The sequence below is a fragment of the Myotis myotis genome, unplaced genomic scaffold (assembly GCF_014108235.1).
Source record: "Myotis myotis isolate mMyoMyo1 unplaced genomic scaffold, mMyoMyo1.p scaffold_m19_p_8, whole genome shotgun sequence".
Classification (NCBI taxonomy): domain Eukaryota; kingdom Metazoa; phylum Chordata; class Mammalia; order Chiroptera; family Vespertilionidae; genus Myotis; species Myotis myotis.
The window spans coordinates 31512658-31527804 of record NW_023416390.1 but is presented as its reverse complement, the minus strand read 5'-3'; the positions used below and the strand labels follow the sequence as shown (position 1 = coordinate 31527804).

General features: G+C 42.5%; 1 protein-coding gene across 15 annotated transcripts in view; it reads right to left on the bottom strand.

Moving 5' to 3' along the window:
* Nucleotides 1-15147, bottom strand: part of DIS3L2 (DIS3 like 3'-5' exoribonuclease 2) — a 358040-nt gene that overhangs the window by 302084 nt on the left and 40809 nt on the right. For 10 of the 15 annotated variants that reach the window (XR_004969281.1, XM_036319257.1, XM_036319258.1 and 7 more), the window contains one exon: nt 3622-3732. The exons of the other annotated variants lie outside the window; for them this stretch is intronic. The gene's annotated coding sequence lies outside the window, so the exon portion shown is untranslated. The remainder of the gene's footprint in view (nt 1-3621; nt 3733-15147) is intronic. 15 annotated transcript variants of the gene reach the window in all.

Below are 15147 nucleotides of genomic sequence, written 5' to 3'. Positions count from 1 at the left end.
TTTTTTTATTTGACAATTTAAGGGAAAAGGAGTCAGTGCCCCTGACTAAAATAGACAGGAAAATCTCTGTCTTAGATAAACAACAAAGTAGTGGGAAAGGCACATACAGGAGTCCAGACTGTCTAACGGTCTAATTCAGAAATGCATTCATCCAGTCATTCATTCAACAAACACTTCTGCAGGGTACTGTACTAGGAACAATAATGGATACAAACATTAATTTATAAAAATCATATTGAACTAACAATACAAGTTGGGAAGTGGTAGCATTAATTTTTTTTTAAATGTCTAAATGTACTTATGATGAGAGAGAAAGGATATCTGCAGGACAGTAAATCAAAGAGAGCTTCAGAAAATTTTTAAGGAATAACTGAGAATGTGAGAAAATCATACTGCTGGCAAAGGAAACAGGGGTGGGGAGAGAAAGAGAGAGAGGGAGGAATACAGGCAGGTTCTTGCAACATTAATTCCATTTGGATAGAGTCCAGTCTATATGAAGGAAAGCAGTGGTAAGGAAATTAAAACAAGTTGGAAGGTCTAGAAAACCAGCCCAGTTTTTCAGAAGTACTAGGGACTTTCTGAAGCATGAGTGAGCAGGAGAGAAGACAGATCAGAGTTATATTTCAGGAAAAATTAACCTGTGCCGGATTCATCTGCAGTTGAGAAAAACTGGCAGCAGCTGCACCTTAGGAAAGAACTAGAACAGAATGGGGAAAACGAATGCCTGAACTAGAGTTGTACAGGCAGACACTGAAATGAAGAGACTTTTAACATGATGTCACACAGAATAAAGTGGCATCATTTGGCAACCAGGCAGATCTGAATGAGAGCAAGGAAGTGGCACCTATGTGAAATTTCAGACAAGGAAACTGAGGAATGATAACATCACTAAGATAGAGAAGATGATGAATTCTACTTGGAGTATTATATAGCTCCATATGGAAATGCATACTCTATACATGGAAATACATACCTTTACCTATACCTCTACACCAAATACTTAGAAACTAGAGCATAGCTTAGAGAAATGAATTACCCAGCCATTTGCATAAAGATGGTACTCCAAAGTTTTCTAAAATAGATGAAATTGCTAAGAAAGAGTAAACTATACAGAAGAGGGGCTAGGACAAAATCTGGGTTAGAGCAACTTTTAGGAAATGGAAAGAAGAAAAAGTAAAAAATATAACAAAGAAGTTAATAAAGATATACAGGCAGACACTGAAATGAAATAACGAACTAACAAAATCAGATGTTACAAAAAAAAAAAAAAAAAAGGAAGAAAATAACTTCCAAAGAAAGGCTCATGTTTCACATAATCAAAAAAATCAACATAAAATAAAATAAAAATGGAGGAAATAGCTTAAAATACAAGCAAATAAAAACAAACAATCCGAATATATTTAAAATGAAAAACACAACATACTAAAGAGATGGGGAGAGAATTAACCCAAATAACTTTTGAACAGTTAAAAACAAAAAAGAAATAAAAATTAAACTCAAATTAATCGTTTTTTAAAGAGGTATGGCTTAGCAATTCTAAAACTACTTTCTGGATATTCTAAGAGTAAACAAATAAGTAAATATACTGTGGATAATTGGAGTCGGACTTGTGAATGTGAGAAAGAAATTACAAATGTAGGAAGTGTAAAAACTAGAATAAAGGCCTGTGGTTTTGAAATGAAGTTGGAGATATCATTGCCAGGGCTGACCAGCAGCCCCTGAACGACGGATGACCAGATTACTCAGACACAATTTGACTGTGAAAGAAGGGCTAAGGGGCTTGCCACAACACCTGGGCCTAATTTCCCTTTAAATTCCTGCCTACTTCTTCCCAGAGATCAAGGTCTAATGTTCCAGCATCAGGGAACCAAGGATTATCTATAATAATAAAATCGTAATATGCTAATTAGACAAGACAGCTGAACGACCTTCTGGACGTCATTTCCGATGTCCTTCCGGATGAAGCTGCAGCAGCAGGGGCTGAGGCAGAGGCAGTTAGGGGTAATCAGGCAGGCAGGCAGGCAGAGTGGTTAGGAGCCAGCGATCCCAGATTGCAAGAGGGATGTCCGACTGCAAGTTTAGGCCTAAATTAGTAGTCGGACATCCCCCAAGGGGTCCTGGGTTGCGAGAGGGTGCAGGCCAGGCTGAGGGACTCCCCTCCCCTCCTCCATGCACAAATTTTGTGCACCAGGCCACTAGTAAGTTATAATAGTCTGCAAAAGGCCCTTTAATTGTTTCTTGGTAACTGAGGCACCATTCGCCTTTAACAACTGCTTAAGGATTGTGGACAGAAGAGGTCACATGCTGACCTGACAAGCTCAGAGGAGGCCTGCATGGCAGTCTTGCAAACTCAGAAACCTAAATTAACTACAAAGGATGGTCTGAAATTAAACTTTAACTAAAAGCAGTTATGCTGGGCAGTTATGTCCTAGGCTGGTATCTTCACTGACAAGGTCAGCCTTTACCTTAACTGAGCCTATCTGTCTTTTTGCATCTATGATAACATACCCTTGAAGTATCTGGGTAACTTGTAACTTCCCGTTTTCTGGACCCCCTGGGGCACAACCAAATGTGCTGGGCGCCAGGACAGATACCACAAATTCCTTCACTATCATGTTAATTGTTCCTGCACCCACCTAAGCGTGGGGAGCTGATATAGGGTTAAGCCTCGGACTGACCTGTTGGTAAAGTCACAAACAATTCCCAGCTTAGAGGGCACAGTCCTCTTAGCATAATTAGGCTTGACCTTATGAGACTCTCTAGATCTTATCTGGGAGCTAATGGGCTGAGGGAAGTGCAGGAAGTGGCCAAAACAAGTGAAACTCACAAGAACCGTGTAACTATGGAAACCACTACCTTGTTTACCTCTCACTATAAAATAAAGGCTCAGCTTGCCTTGGGATCTTTCTCTGTGGCCTCAGCCAGGCACAGGAAGATCCACGGAGACTAAAGAGAGCTAGAGAGTTCTGAACGCTCCGTGTAAAACATTCTTCGCCGACTCCGTCCACACCTTTGGGAACCCCTGGACCACGGGGGCTGGACCCCAGCACCTAAGTATGTGTCTATCATTTTACTTTTTATCCAATCCCAGGGGTTTCCCTGCTTTGCTTTATCCCACCTTCTTAATCTATCACAATGAATTTCATGTAACCCACCTACGTCCCTCCTTTGATTGCAATGTATAAATACAGATGTAACCTGCCATTCTCCGGAGCATTATCTCAATTTGTTGAGGTTCTGCTTCCTGGCATATGTTGACAGACAGTCTGGCTCAAATAAACTCACAAAAATTCTTTACAGGCTTCAATGGTTTTTTTACATTAACAGCACTATTATATATTGTTGTTGTTCTACGGATAACTTCTGTCCCATTGTGAAACCTGAGCTGAAAAACAATTCCCTCGAACTTGGAAATCCCAAGGGAACCAAGAATTATAAATTATAACGATTTGTAACAGGCTCCTTAATTGTTCTTGTATAACTGAGGCACCATTAGCTTTTAATACTTTTTAAGTAACAGAGACATGTTACTCGGTGGATAGTTGCTGTCCTATTGTGAATCCTTAGCTGAAAAACAATTCCCTCGAACTTGGAAATTCCAAGCAGGCTCCAATGACTTACTGCACAGTTACTTTTGTTTCCTTCCTCTTCGTTTTCGAGGGTTCCGCCACGTCTACTTGCGTTCCTTGGTCCTCACACGGGCACCACCTTGCCGAGGCTGACCAGCAGCCCCTGAATGATGGATGAACAGATTACTCAAACACAGTTTGACTGTGAAAGAGAGGGCTAAGGGGCTTGCCCAGCTCTAGTGGCCAGAGCAGCCTCTAGTGCTTGCCTTGTTAGGCCTTTATTGGAATTTTTTATCTTTAGCTACAATCAATAGGGTGAGTAATCTTGGGAGGACACATGTGTTTACATTGTCCTCAAGGCAAGGGCATCCAGGGATTAAGCAGAAGGATTCCAGTAAACACTCAGGGGTCTGCACATACACAGACTTATTTGGAAAGGTCAAGGAATAATTAGGGGCACTGCCTTTGGCACTCCCCTAAGTAGGAATTCTGATAAACAGGGCAGGCGGGAAGAACCAAGATGGTGCCATAAGGTATAAACCTGTATGTGCTGCCCCCCACAACAACATTAAAACTACAACTATAAGACAAAACAGCTATCATCCAGAACCACGGGAAAGCTGGCCAAGTAGAAGTTCTACAACTAGAAGGAAAGAAAAAAGCGCATTGAGACCGGGTAGGAGGTGCAGAGGCACCAAGAACAGAGGTACGGAGGTGCGCGAACCGGGCTGCACCAGGGTGCGCGGTTTTTTTCAATCGGAAGGGGATACAAGCTCTCAAATGCACTGAACTCATTTACGGTGAGACTCTGGGGTCCCAGACTCCTACGGGGAGAAACTGGACTGTCTTGCAGTGGGTTGGAAAGCGACGGTGACTTTCTTGCAGAGCTGCTCGCAGGGATCATTGTTGCTGAGGGGGCGCGGGACTCAGGACACAGAGGTGTGGAGATGGCTGAAGACAGCCATTGCTGTTTGCTCCGCCCTGGTGATTCTCTGGGACCCCGCCCCACTCAACTTACATCCCCACCCAAGCTGTGCTCAGCAGAGCAAAGGAATCACCTGTGCTTCTGCAGCCTAACCTAACAAACTGCAGCTGAGTCACAGAGCTCCAAAACTTCCAAACCCCAAACAAAGAGGAGAAATCTGCTGATATCGCTGTAGCTCCTGCTGGGTGGACTCACACAGTGGTTGACTTAGAGATCCAGGAGCCAGGGTACCCCTGGTCAGATACCAGATTTCAACTACTCACATCCATAATGGACACACTCGAGAAGCAGACTCAGTGAACACAAAAGCCCCACTAGAGCAAGTTCTACCCCATAAGGGTATCTCCAGCACAGCAGTTCTTCCACTGTAGACACAGCGGGTCCTCGCAGTCAGCCAAAAATGCGGAGACAAAGAAACATGTCACAAATGAAAGAAATGGAGGAAAGCAAACTAATGGAGGACATAGAATTCAAAACCACAGTTATAAGGTTACTCAAGAAGCTTCTACAAACCTCCGAGGAACTTAGTGAGACCTTCGAGGATCTTAATGAGAATGCCAAAAAATGGAAAAGGACCAGTCAGAAATTAAACATACACTGACTAAAATTAAAAATAATATACAGAGATCCAACAGCAGACTAGAGGATCCCAAGAATCACGTCAAAGATTTGAAATACGAAGAAGCAAAAAACACCCATCCAGAAAAGCAAAACGAAAAAAGAATCCAAAAATATCAAGATCGTGTAAGGAGCCTGTGGGACAACTTCAAACGTACCAACATCCAAATTATCGGGGTGCCAGAAGAAGAGAAAGAGCAAGATACTGAAAGCCTATTAGAAGAAATCATGACAGAAAACTTCCCCTACCTGATGAAAGAAATAGACTTACAAGTCCAGGAAGCGAAGAGAACCCCAAATAAGAGGAATCCAAAGAGGACCACACCAAGACACATCATAATTAAAATGCCAAGGGTTAAAGACAAAGAGAGAATCTTAAAAACAGCAAGAGAAAAACAGTTAGTTACCTACAAGGGAGTACCCATACGACTGTCAGCTGATTTCTCAACAGAAACTTTGCAGGCCAGAAGGGAGTGGCAAGAAATATTCAAAGTGATGAATGCCAAGAACCTACAACCAAGATTACTCTACCCAGCAAAGCTATCATGTAGAATTGAAGGTCAGATAAAGAGCTTCACAGACAAGAAAAAGCTAAAGGAGTTCATCACCACCAAACCAGGATTATATGAAATGCTGAAGGATATTCTTTAAGAAGAGGAAGAAGAAGAAAAAGGTAAAGATAAAAATTATGAACAACAAAGTGACAACAAATAAATATCTATCAACAAGTGAACTAAAAATTAAGTCAGAATAAACTGGTGAATATAATAGAAGCAGGGGCATACATAGAAAGGGAGTGGACTGACAATTCTTGGGGGGAAGGAGGTGTGGGGGGTGCGGGAAGAGACTGGACAAAAATCTTACACCTATGGGTGAGTACAGTGGCAGGGGGTAAGGGCATGGGGTGGGGTGGGAACCAGGTGGAGGGGAGCTATGGGGGGAAAAAAGAAGAACATCTGGAATAATCTGAACTATAAAGATTTATTAATTTAAAAAAAAAAAAGGGCAGGTAGCCTTCCACACACTTCCCTTTTATCAGAATGTCCTCCTTACAACTTTCCAACCAAGACTCTTGTGCTCCCCAACATATCATTATAACTCAATAGTTTATCCTATCTAATAAAAGAGAAACATGGTAATTGGCATACGACCGCTACCCTTCCCATTGACTAATCAGGGTGATATGCAAATTAACTGCCAGCCAAGATGGCGGCTGGCAGCCAGGCAGCTTAAACTGAACATGAGGCTTGCTTGCTTCAGTGACGGAGGACAGCAACGTTCGCCGCCTGCCTTGCCGGCCTCTGAGCTTGCAGTTTAAGAAACATTGTAACATATAGAAGCTAAACAAAACCCCAGAAACCAGCTTTTAGCCGGCTGGGATCTCAGAGCTGGAGTTGATACAGAGTTTCGATTATAGAACTGAAACAAACCAAATACCTGCTTTCAGGAGCAGAGGCCTAAGAGCTGGAGCCTCAGAGCTAAAGCTGGCCCAGAATAAAAAGAAAAAAAAGAAGAAAAGGAGCGGTTGGGAGCTTCAGTCCCAGCCTGAAAAGAGCCCTCAGCCCCTCACCCAGACTGGCCAGGCACCCCAGTGGGGACCCCCACCCTGAAGGGTGTGTGACCAGCTGCAAACAGCCATCATCCCCTCATCCAGGCTGGTCAGGCACCCCAGTGGGGACCCCCACCCTGATCCAGGACACCCTTCAGGGCAAACCAGCCAGCCCCCACCCATGCACCAGCCCTCTATTCTATATAGTAAAAGGGTAATATGCCTCCCAGCACCGGGATCAGCGGAGCCGCGAGGCCTCCCGGCACCAGGATCAGCATGACAGGGGGCAGCGCCCAAACCCCCTGATCACCCTGCAGCTCTGTGTGTGACAGGGGGCAGGGCCACAACCTCCCTATCTGCCCTGCTCTGTTTGTGACAGGGGAAGGCGCCCCAACCCCCTGATCGGCCCTGCTCTGTGCCTGATGGGGGGAGCTCCCCAACCCCCTGATCGCCCTGCGGCTCTGTGTGTGACAGGGTGCGGCGCCCCAACTCCCCTATCGGCCCTACTCTGTGAGTGACGGGGGAGTTCCCCAACCCCCTGATCGGCCCTGCTCTGTGCGTGACAGGGGGGAGCTCCCCAACCCCCTGATCGGCCCTGCTCTGTGCGTGACAGGGGGGAGCTCCCCAACCCCCTGATTGACCCTGCTCTGTGCGTGACAGGGGGGCACTCCCCAACCCCCTGATCGACCCTGCTCTGTGCGTGACAGGAGGGAGTTCCCCAACCCCGATTGACCCTGCTCTGTGCGTGACAGGGGGGAGCTCCCCAACCCCCTGATCAGCCCTGCTCTGTGCATGACAGGGGGCAGCGCCCCAACCCCCTGATTGGCCCTGCTCTGTGCGTGACAGGGGGTGGCGCCCCAACCTCCCCATCGACCCTGCCTTGAGTGTGACAGGGGGCGGTGCCCCAACCCCCCATCGGCCCTACCCTGAGCATGACTGAGGGTGGCATTGCAACCTCCCGATCCGCCCTGCTCTGTGCATGACAGAGGGCGGCGCCCCAACTCCCCAATCGGCCCTGCTCTGAGCCCGACCAGGGGCTGCACCTAGGGATTAGGCCTGCCCTCGCCACCTGGGAGCAGGCCTAAGCCAGCAGGTCGTTATCTCCCAAGAGGTCCCAGACTGCGAGAGGGCACAGGCCGTGCTGAGGGACCCCTCTCCCCACCGAGTGCACAAATTTTTGTGCACCGGGCCTCTAGTCTATATATATAAAAGTATAATATGTAAATCGGCCAGACAGCGGTACAACTTGTCGGCTATGATGCGCACTTACCACCAGGGGGCAGACACTCAATACAGGAGCTGCCTCCAGCCTGCAGGCCCTGATTGCTGGATTGGGGCCTGCCTGCCAACCTCTTGGTCCCTCCCCATGGCCAGCAGGCTCTGATCACCCAATGGAGAACAGGGAACCAGGGGTGGGTATTGGCATGTCCACCAGCCCCGATCATCCTGCCAGTTGCCCCAACACACAGAGGGCGACTGCGGCTGCGGTGGCAGGGGACAGGGCCAGCTGCTGGCAGCCAGAGAAGATAGACCCTGATCGCAGGCCAGGCCTAGGGACCCTAACCGTGCATGAATTTTGTGCACCAGGCCACTAGTAATATATAAAGAGATACAGAGGAAATGTCAAAAAGTGCAAAAAGGGAGAGAAATAGATGGTCCATCCACAGAAATATAGATGTGTCTACACACACACACACACACACACACACACACACACATACACACAAATGTATACAAGTATGTATGTATATATTCTTATATTATCTAGCTCTGTCTAAGATGGTCTAGAATAAACAATATCTCAGTAGCAATGAACATATCTAGTACCCATTATCACTTTTTTAAAAAATATTTTTATTGATTTCAGAGAGGAAGGCAGAGGGAGAGAGAGAGAGAAAATCAATGATGAGAGAGAACCATTGATTGGCTGCCTCCTACATGCCCCACACTGGGGATCGAGCCCACAACCCAGGCATATGTCTTGACCCGGTAATGAACCATGAACTCTTGATCCATAGGTCAACGCTCAACCACTAAGCCACACCAGCCAGCCTACCCAGATCTCACTTTTTAAAAATATTTTTAATATGTTTTTATTGATTTTAAAGAGGAAGGAGGAAGAGATAGAAAATCGTCAGGCTGCCTCCTACAACCCCTCTCCTTCCCCTCTTCCCCCCACCAGGATCAAGCCCACAACCTAGGCATATGCCCTGACCAGGAATCGAACCAGCAACCTTTTGGTTCATGGGACAATACTTAATCCACTAAGCCACACCAGCCAGGCTTGTTCTCACTTTCTAAATACCATTCACTGCAAAAAGGATCCAGGGCTCCTTAGAAATATGGCCAATTCTGAGATTGGCTTGAGGAAAGTACAATATGAGCCTAGAGGGGGGTTGGCAAACTATAGCACACAGGCCAAACAAATCCAGACATTCACCTTTCTTTATAAATAAAGTTTTATTGGAACACAGCCACAGTCATTCATTTACAAATTGTCTATGGCTGCGTTCCTGCTGTGAGGGTGGAGTTAAGTAGTTGCCACAGAGACTATATGGCCCACAAAGCCAACAATATTTACTATCTGGCCACTTACAGAAAAAGTTTTCCAAGCCCTGGCCTAAAGTATCTTGTCATTCCAAAAAGTAAGGAAACACTCAAAAAGTGATGGAGACATGACACAAGTTCACAGGAGCCAGTTGAAAAGATTCCCCTAGCCAAATATATAATCATTTGAGGATTAAATATTTTTAATGATGACATCTTATATGTAAACCATTAAATAAGAACCCATGAGTTCATACTGAAAAAAACAAATAAGTAAATGGAAGGGGGAAGTTCTTCCTTACATCAGAATCCCAACTAATAATTGTAGAAAAAATTATGGAATTAGAATATTACCATTGGCAATCATCATCATAATTAATTCAGATTCATCAGTGGATGATTAAAACTAATGGGTAAAAGTTTTGAGGAGTAACAGAATATTAAATAGTCTCAAAATAGTCTATAAGATACTTATTAAATACAAAGAGGAAAAGCATATCTTGACGGTAGAGCAATCTGGAAGACTACCATAACCAAGTGATTAAAGTAGACACCTGTAATGGGACAAGTCAACATCACATGCCTCCTGATACATAATGAAAAACACGTCATTTGTGAAACATGAATTAAACCTGCTACAAAATAACTGCATAGCTCAGCCGGTATGGCTCAGTGGTTGAGTGTCGACCCATGAACCAGGAGGTCAGGGCACATGCCTGGGTTGAGGGATAGATCCCCAGTAGGGGAAGTGCAAGAGGCAGCCAGTAGATGTTTCTCTCTCATTACTGATGTTTCTAGTTCTCTTTCCCTCTCCCATTCTCTCTCTGAAATCAATATTTAAAAAAACATATTTACAAACTGGCCTATAATCTTCAAAAATGTTAAAACTGTTCCAGATTAAAGGAGACTAAAGACACATGACAACTCTATGCTACTTGTGATGCAGGATTTTTTTTAGAGAGAGAGGAAGGAATAGGGAGAGAGAAATAAACATCAATGTGAGAGAGAAACATCGATTGGTTACCTCCCCAAACGTACCCAGGAACTAAACCCGCAACTTGGGCATGTGCCCTGACCGGGAATCAAACCAGCAACCTTTTGATGCATGGAAAGAGGTTCAACCAACTTAGCCAGGATTTTCTTTGGATATAAAGAGCATGACTGAGGAACTTGAAGACATTTAAATAGAATATATAGATTACATCAATGCCATTACATCAGTGTTAATTTGCTGATTTCAATCATTTCTTTAGGTTTGAAATTATGTTTCCAACAAGAATCCAAATCTTTAATTATAAAATCATATCTGTTTATTGAGTTACATTTTTTTCTCATGCTAAAGAACATTCCCAACAATTGACAATATAACAATGAAAAACACCCCCTTAACAGCGAATACAAATGATGTACTAAATAAAAGTTCAAATAACCAGTTAAACGATATGTGGGCTACAAAATCACTTCATCCTGTTTCATATGGGCCAAAACAGATTTATTAGCTGCAAGCTCAAATAAAGTGATCTCAAATGAGAGTTATGTCAGTAAAAATACTGCCTCTCAACAGGTCAGAAGTGACTTTATTCACATTTTATAAAATATTTTGAGGATTTAAAAGATTAAATGTCCTGAAAGGGACAACAATCCAGCACTTTTTGCAAACACAGCTGTTGGTTAAAGCTCTTGGGATTCAGTTGTAGGGAGAGATAATGATTATAAAATATTAAGAAAATTTGGGAATCTTTTCTTATTAATCTAATAGCTGACTTGTTTCTAAACATGTGCTTCATTGCTACATTCTAGGACCTCTTCAGGCTCTCAGCAAAGAGCAATGAACACAACATGACCTTACAAAGTCCCTACTCCCATGGTATTGACCATCTAGGGGGTGGAGAAGACAAGCAACCACTACGGCAATAAAACAGACAGAAGAGATAGTGACAAATGGAATGGAGAAAGAGAGCACTGCTTCAGCTTTGGTGATTAGAAAAAGCCTCTATTGAGGAAAAAATACTGTAGCCAAGATCCAAATGATGAGAAGTCCACCACGTGAAGGTCTCCGGGTAGAGCCTTCTTAGGAGAGGGCATGACAAGCACAAAAAACAACAAATGAGAAACAACCTCAGCATGTTCAAAGTTTAAATAAATAAATAAACAAACAAGCAAGCCCTGGCCGGTTTGGCTCAGTGGATGGAGTGTCGGCATGTGGACTGAAGGGTCACGGGTTCGATTCTGGTCAGGGGCACATGCCCAGGTTGCAGGCTCAATTCCCAGTGGGGGACATGCGGGAGGCAGCCGATCAATGATTCTCTCTCATCGTTGATGTTTCTATATCTCTCTCTCCCTCTCCCTTCCTCTCTGAAATAAATAAAAATATATTTTTTAAAAAATAAAATAAATAAATAAAAGAGGCCTCAGTAATACTCTCAGTATAGTAGGTTATACCAAAGAACTGTCAATTTTGTATCAGGTATGGTAATGACATTATGACTGTAGATAACAATTTTCAAATTGTAAAGCATGTATATGTGTATGTGAAATTCCAATAAATGATGTCAGGGATTTCTTTAAAATATTTCAGCAAAGGAAAGAGAAATAAAAAGGCAAATATGGAAAAATTCTTGAATTTGGGAAATTATATTGAAACTTTCATAATAATTTTTAAAAACTCCACAGAACAAAAACTTCATGTTAAAACTGGCAATATCTCATAACTTCTTTCTCTTACTTTCACACCCCAGCTCAACTCTTACTATACCAGTCTTCTGATTATCTCATTTGAGGAGATAAAATGAAAGCTTTAAGGATAGGTACACATTGGTCCTGGCCTATGGTTAGAGCATCGACCCAAGGACCAAAGGGTCACAAGTTCGAGTCCAGGTCAAGGGCACATACTTTTGTTGCAGGTTTGATCCCTGGCCCTGGTCAGGATGGATGTGGGAGTCAACCAATAAATGTGTCTCTCTCACATCGATGTTTCTCTCTCTCCCTCTCCCTTTCACTCTCTCTAAAAATCAATGGGAAAAAATATCCTCGAGAGAGGACTAACAAAAAAACAAACAAATAAAAAAAAAGAATAGGTACACACTGGATAGGTCCTACACTCTATGACTGAATCCAGTTTCTATGACAGACAGAGCTAATCTGCCAAAGGCAGGGTTGGAACCCAGAGAGAATTAAAATAAGAGATTATAAAATAAATAGCCACCTATTTATAAAAAGTCATGCTTTCTGACAAAATGGGAATCGCCTGGGTAAGAACTATCTTCCCAGAGATTAAAAAACCCAATACGCTTCTTCCCACTCCATTCCATAGAGACTCTTTTGGTAAAGATCTTCTGATTGTGAAATCCCACTATCAATTTTCAGTCTTGGTCTTACTTGACCTTACTGTAGCCCTTGACACAGCTGAACATTTCCCCTCTCCTGGAGCCTCTCTACTTGCTTGGCAAATGTGATAGCAGAGCAAAATATGACCATACTCCTTTCTTTTAAGGACAAGTGTCACATCTACAGCCTCTTCTGAGAGACAGCAAGCAACTTTTGTCCCAGGTGATCAGTTCTGAAAGATTCTGAAGTAACCAGGAGCAGGTCCCTAACCCAACAATCTGTGATCTCAAGCATGGTGTGGAAGAAAATTCTGTTTCTGATCATTTAGTGGAGTCAATATTCTGAAAAACTTACTGATATCAAATTACTACAACTATTGAACAAAATATTACCAACTTCTTGACAGCATAGTGGAGAGCTCAAAAGAGAAAATAAAATCCCCAATATCATGAGCTAGAACCCAGAATATGTAGAAGCTGAGGTTACAGAGACTGGTGCACATCTTGGTGTCATTGCCAACAGGCTTATAGTCTAAAGCTATGAGGGGGACAGAAAATAAGGCTCTGACTACATGAGACATGATCCCCCTGCAAAAAAACAAGACCCATAAAGGGCAACCAACTCGGTGAAACAGCGGGCTAGGGAAAAAATGCACTGACTGGTGAAGAAAACAATCAAAAAATGTGTTTGTTTTGATCCAGGCTGCTCTTGGGGGCAGCACAGTCATGCAACCCCAAATACATACACTAACTTCAAATGATCCTAGGTTGGTAATGCCCCAGGGTGCTGGCTGAATTTAAAAAATCCTCTCAGAACTATCCAATTCAGAATATTCCTATAGTCAAATGTCTGATAAATATTTACAAAACACATGAGGAAGAGAGCCTTAGGAACAGAGACATCATGATTGAGAGTCAGAAAAAAAAACCCAGCAAAATGTGGTACGAAATAGCTTCAGGTCATAAAACAATAAATAAACTATTTTAAAACCATAATGTGTATAAAGAAAAAAAGCAAGTGAAAAAGCTTCCTAAAAGGCAAAATTTAAAGCATTAAACAGAACTGCTAGAAGTAAAAAGTAACTAATGTTGGTAACTTTACAGGTAAATGTACTGGACTAACTTTCTCCTGAAGTTTTTAAAATTATGTTACATGGTTAAAAGGAAAAGTACTATATTGTCTGATATTGTTCTCAATTTACATAAAGGAGATATTTTAAGACAATTAATTATAAAGTAAGGAGGATACAGGGGCCTAAATGGTGGTAAGGTTCCTACATTTCACCTAAAGTGGTAAGATGTTGATACTGGTAGACTATGACATAGGAAAAATGTCAATTCACCCCAAACGGATCTTTAAATTTAATACTATTCCTATCAGAATCCCCAGATTGCCCTAGCCGGTTTGGCTCAGTGGATAGAGCATCGGCCTGCGGACTGAAGGGTCCCGGGTACGATTCCGGTCAAGGGCACATGCCTGGGTTGTGGGCTCGGCCCCCAGTGGGGGACGTACAGGAGGCAGCCAATCAATAATTCCCTCTCATCATTGATGTTTCTATCTTTCTCTCCCTCTCCTTTCCCTTCTGAAATTAATAAAAAATATTTTTAAAAAGAATTCCCAGATTTCTTATAGTTATAGACAAGCTTATCTTAAAATTTATATGGAAATGTAAAGGAACTAGAATAACTAAAATAATGAAAAAAAATTAAGGAGGAAACGTAGTACCTGATTTTAAGCTACGTATCAATAGAAATCAAGATAATGTGGTACTTTCAGTAGGATAGACACTAGACCAATGAATGGAACAACATAGAGAACCTAGAAATAGATCCATACAAACATGCTCAACTGATTTTTGACAGAGGTGCAAAAGGAGGGAAAATAGTCTTTGAACAAATGGCGCTGGAACAATTGGACATCAAACGACCAAAAAATAAACCTGGACCTAAACCTCTTATCTTATACCAAAATTAATTCAAAATGAAAACTAGGCCAAACACACAACTAAAAAACTTTTAGAAGAAAACATAAGAGAAAAAGTTTTTGACCTAGGATTAGGTAAAAATAGTTCTTGTCATGACACCAAAAGCACCATTCATAAAGAAAAAAAATTGGGTAAATTATTTTTCTTTATATTTCTAGGACCTGGTCATTGACATAGATGAATAAAAATTTAAGAAATTCTTATTCAACTTATTCAACATTAGATCTCTTCTCATAAGACCAAAAAGAGTAGTTAGAATTTAAGTTCTCTGTTTTATCCTTAAGTAGTAAGGACTTATGTATAATTACTTCACTTTAATGACATTGGCTTAACACCATTTACCTACAACCTATCATTTTATTTTATTTAAAACAAACAAAAAACCTTTTTTGCCTGACTGGCATGGCTCAATGGTTGAGCATCAACTTGTGAACCAGGAGATCATGGTTCAATTCCCGGTCAGGACACATGCCTGGATGGCGGGCTCAATCCCAATGGGGGCATGCAAGAGGCAGCCAATCAATGATTCTCTCCCATCACTGATGTTTTTCTCTCTCTCCCTCTCCCG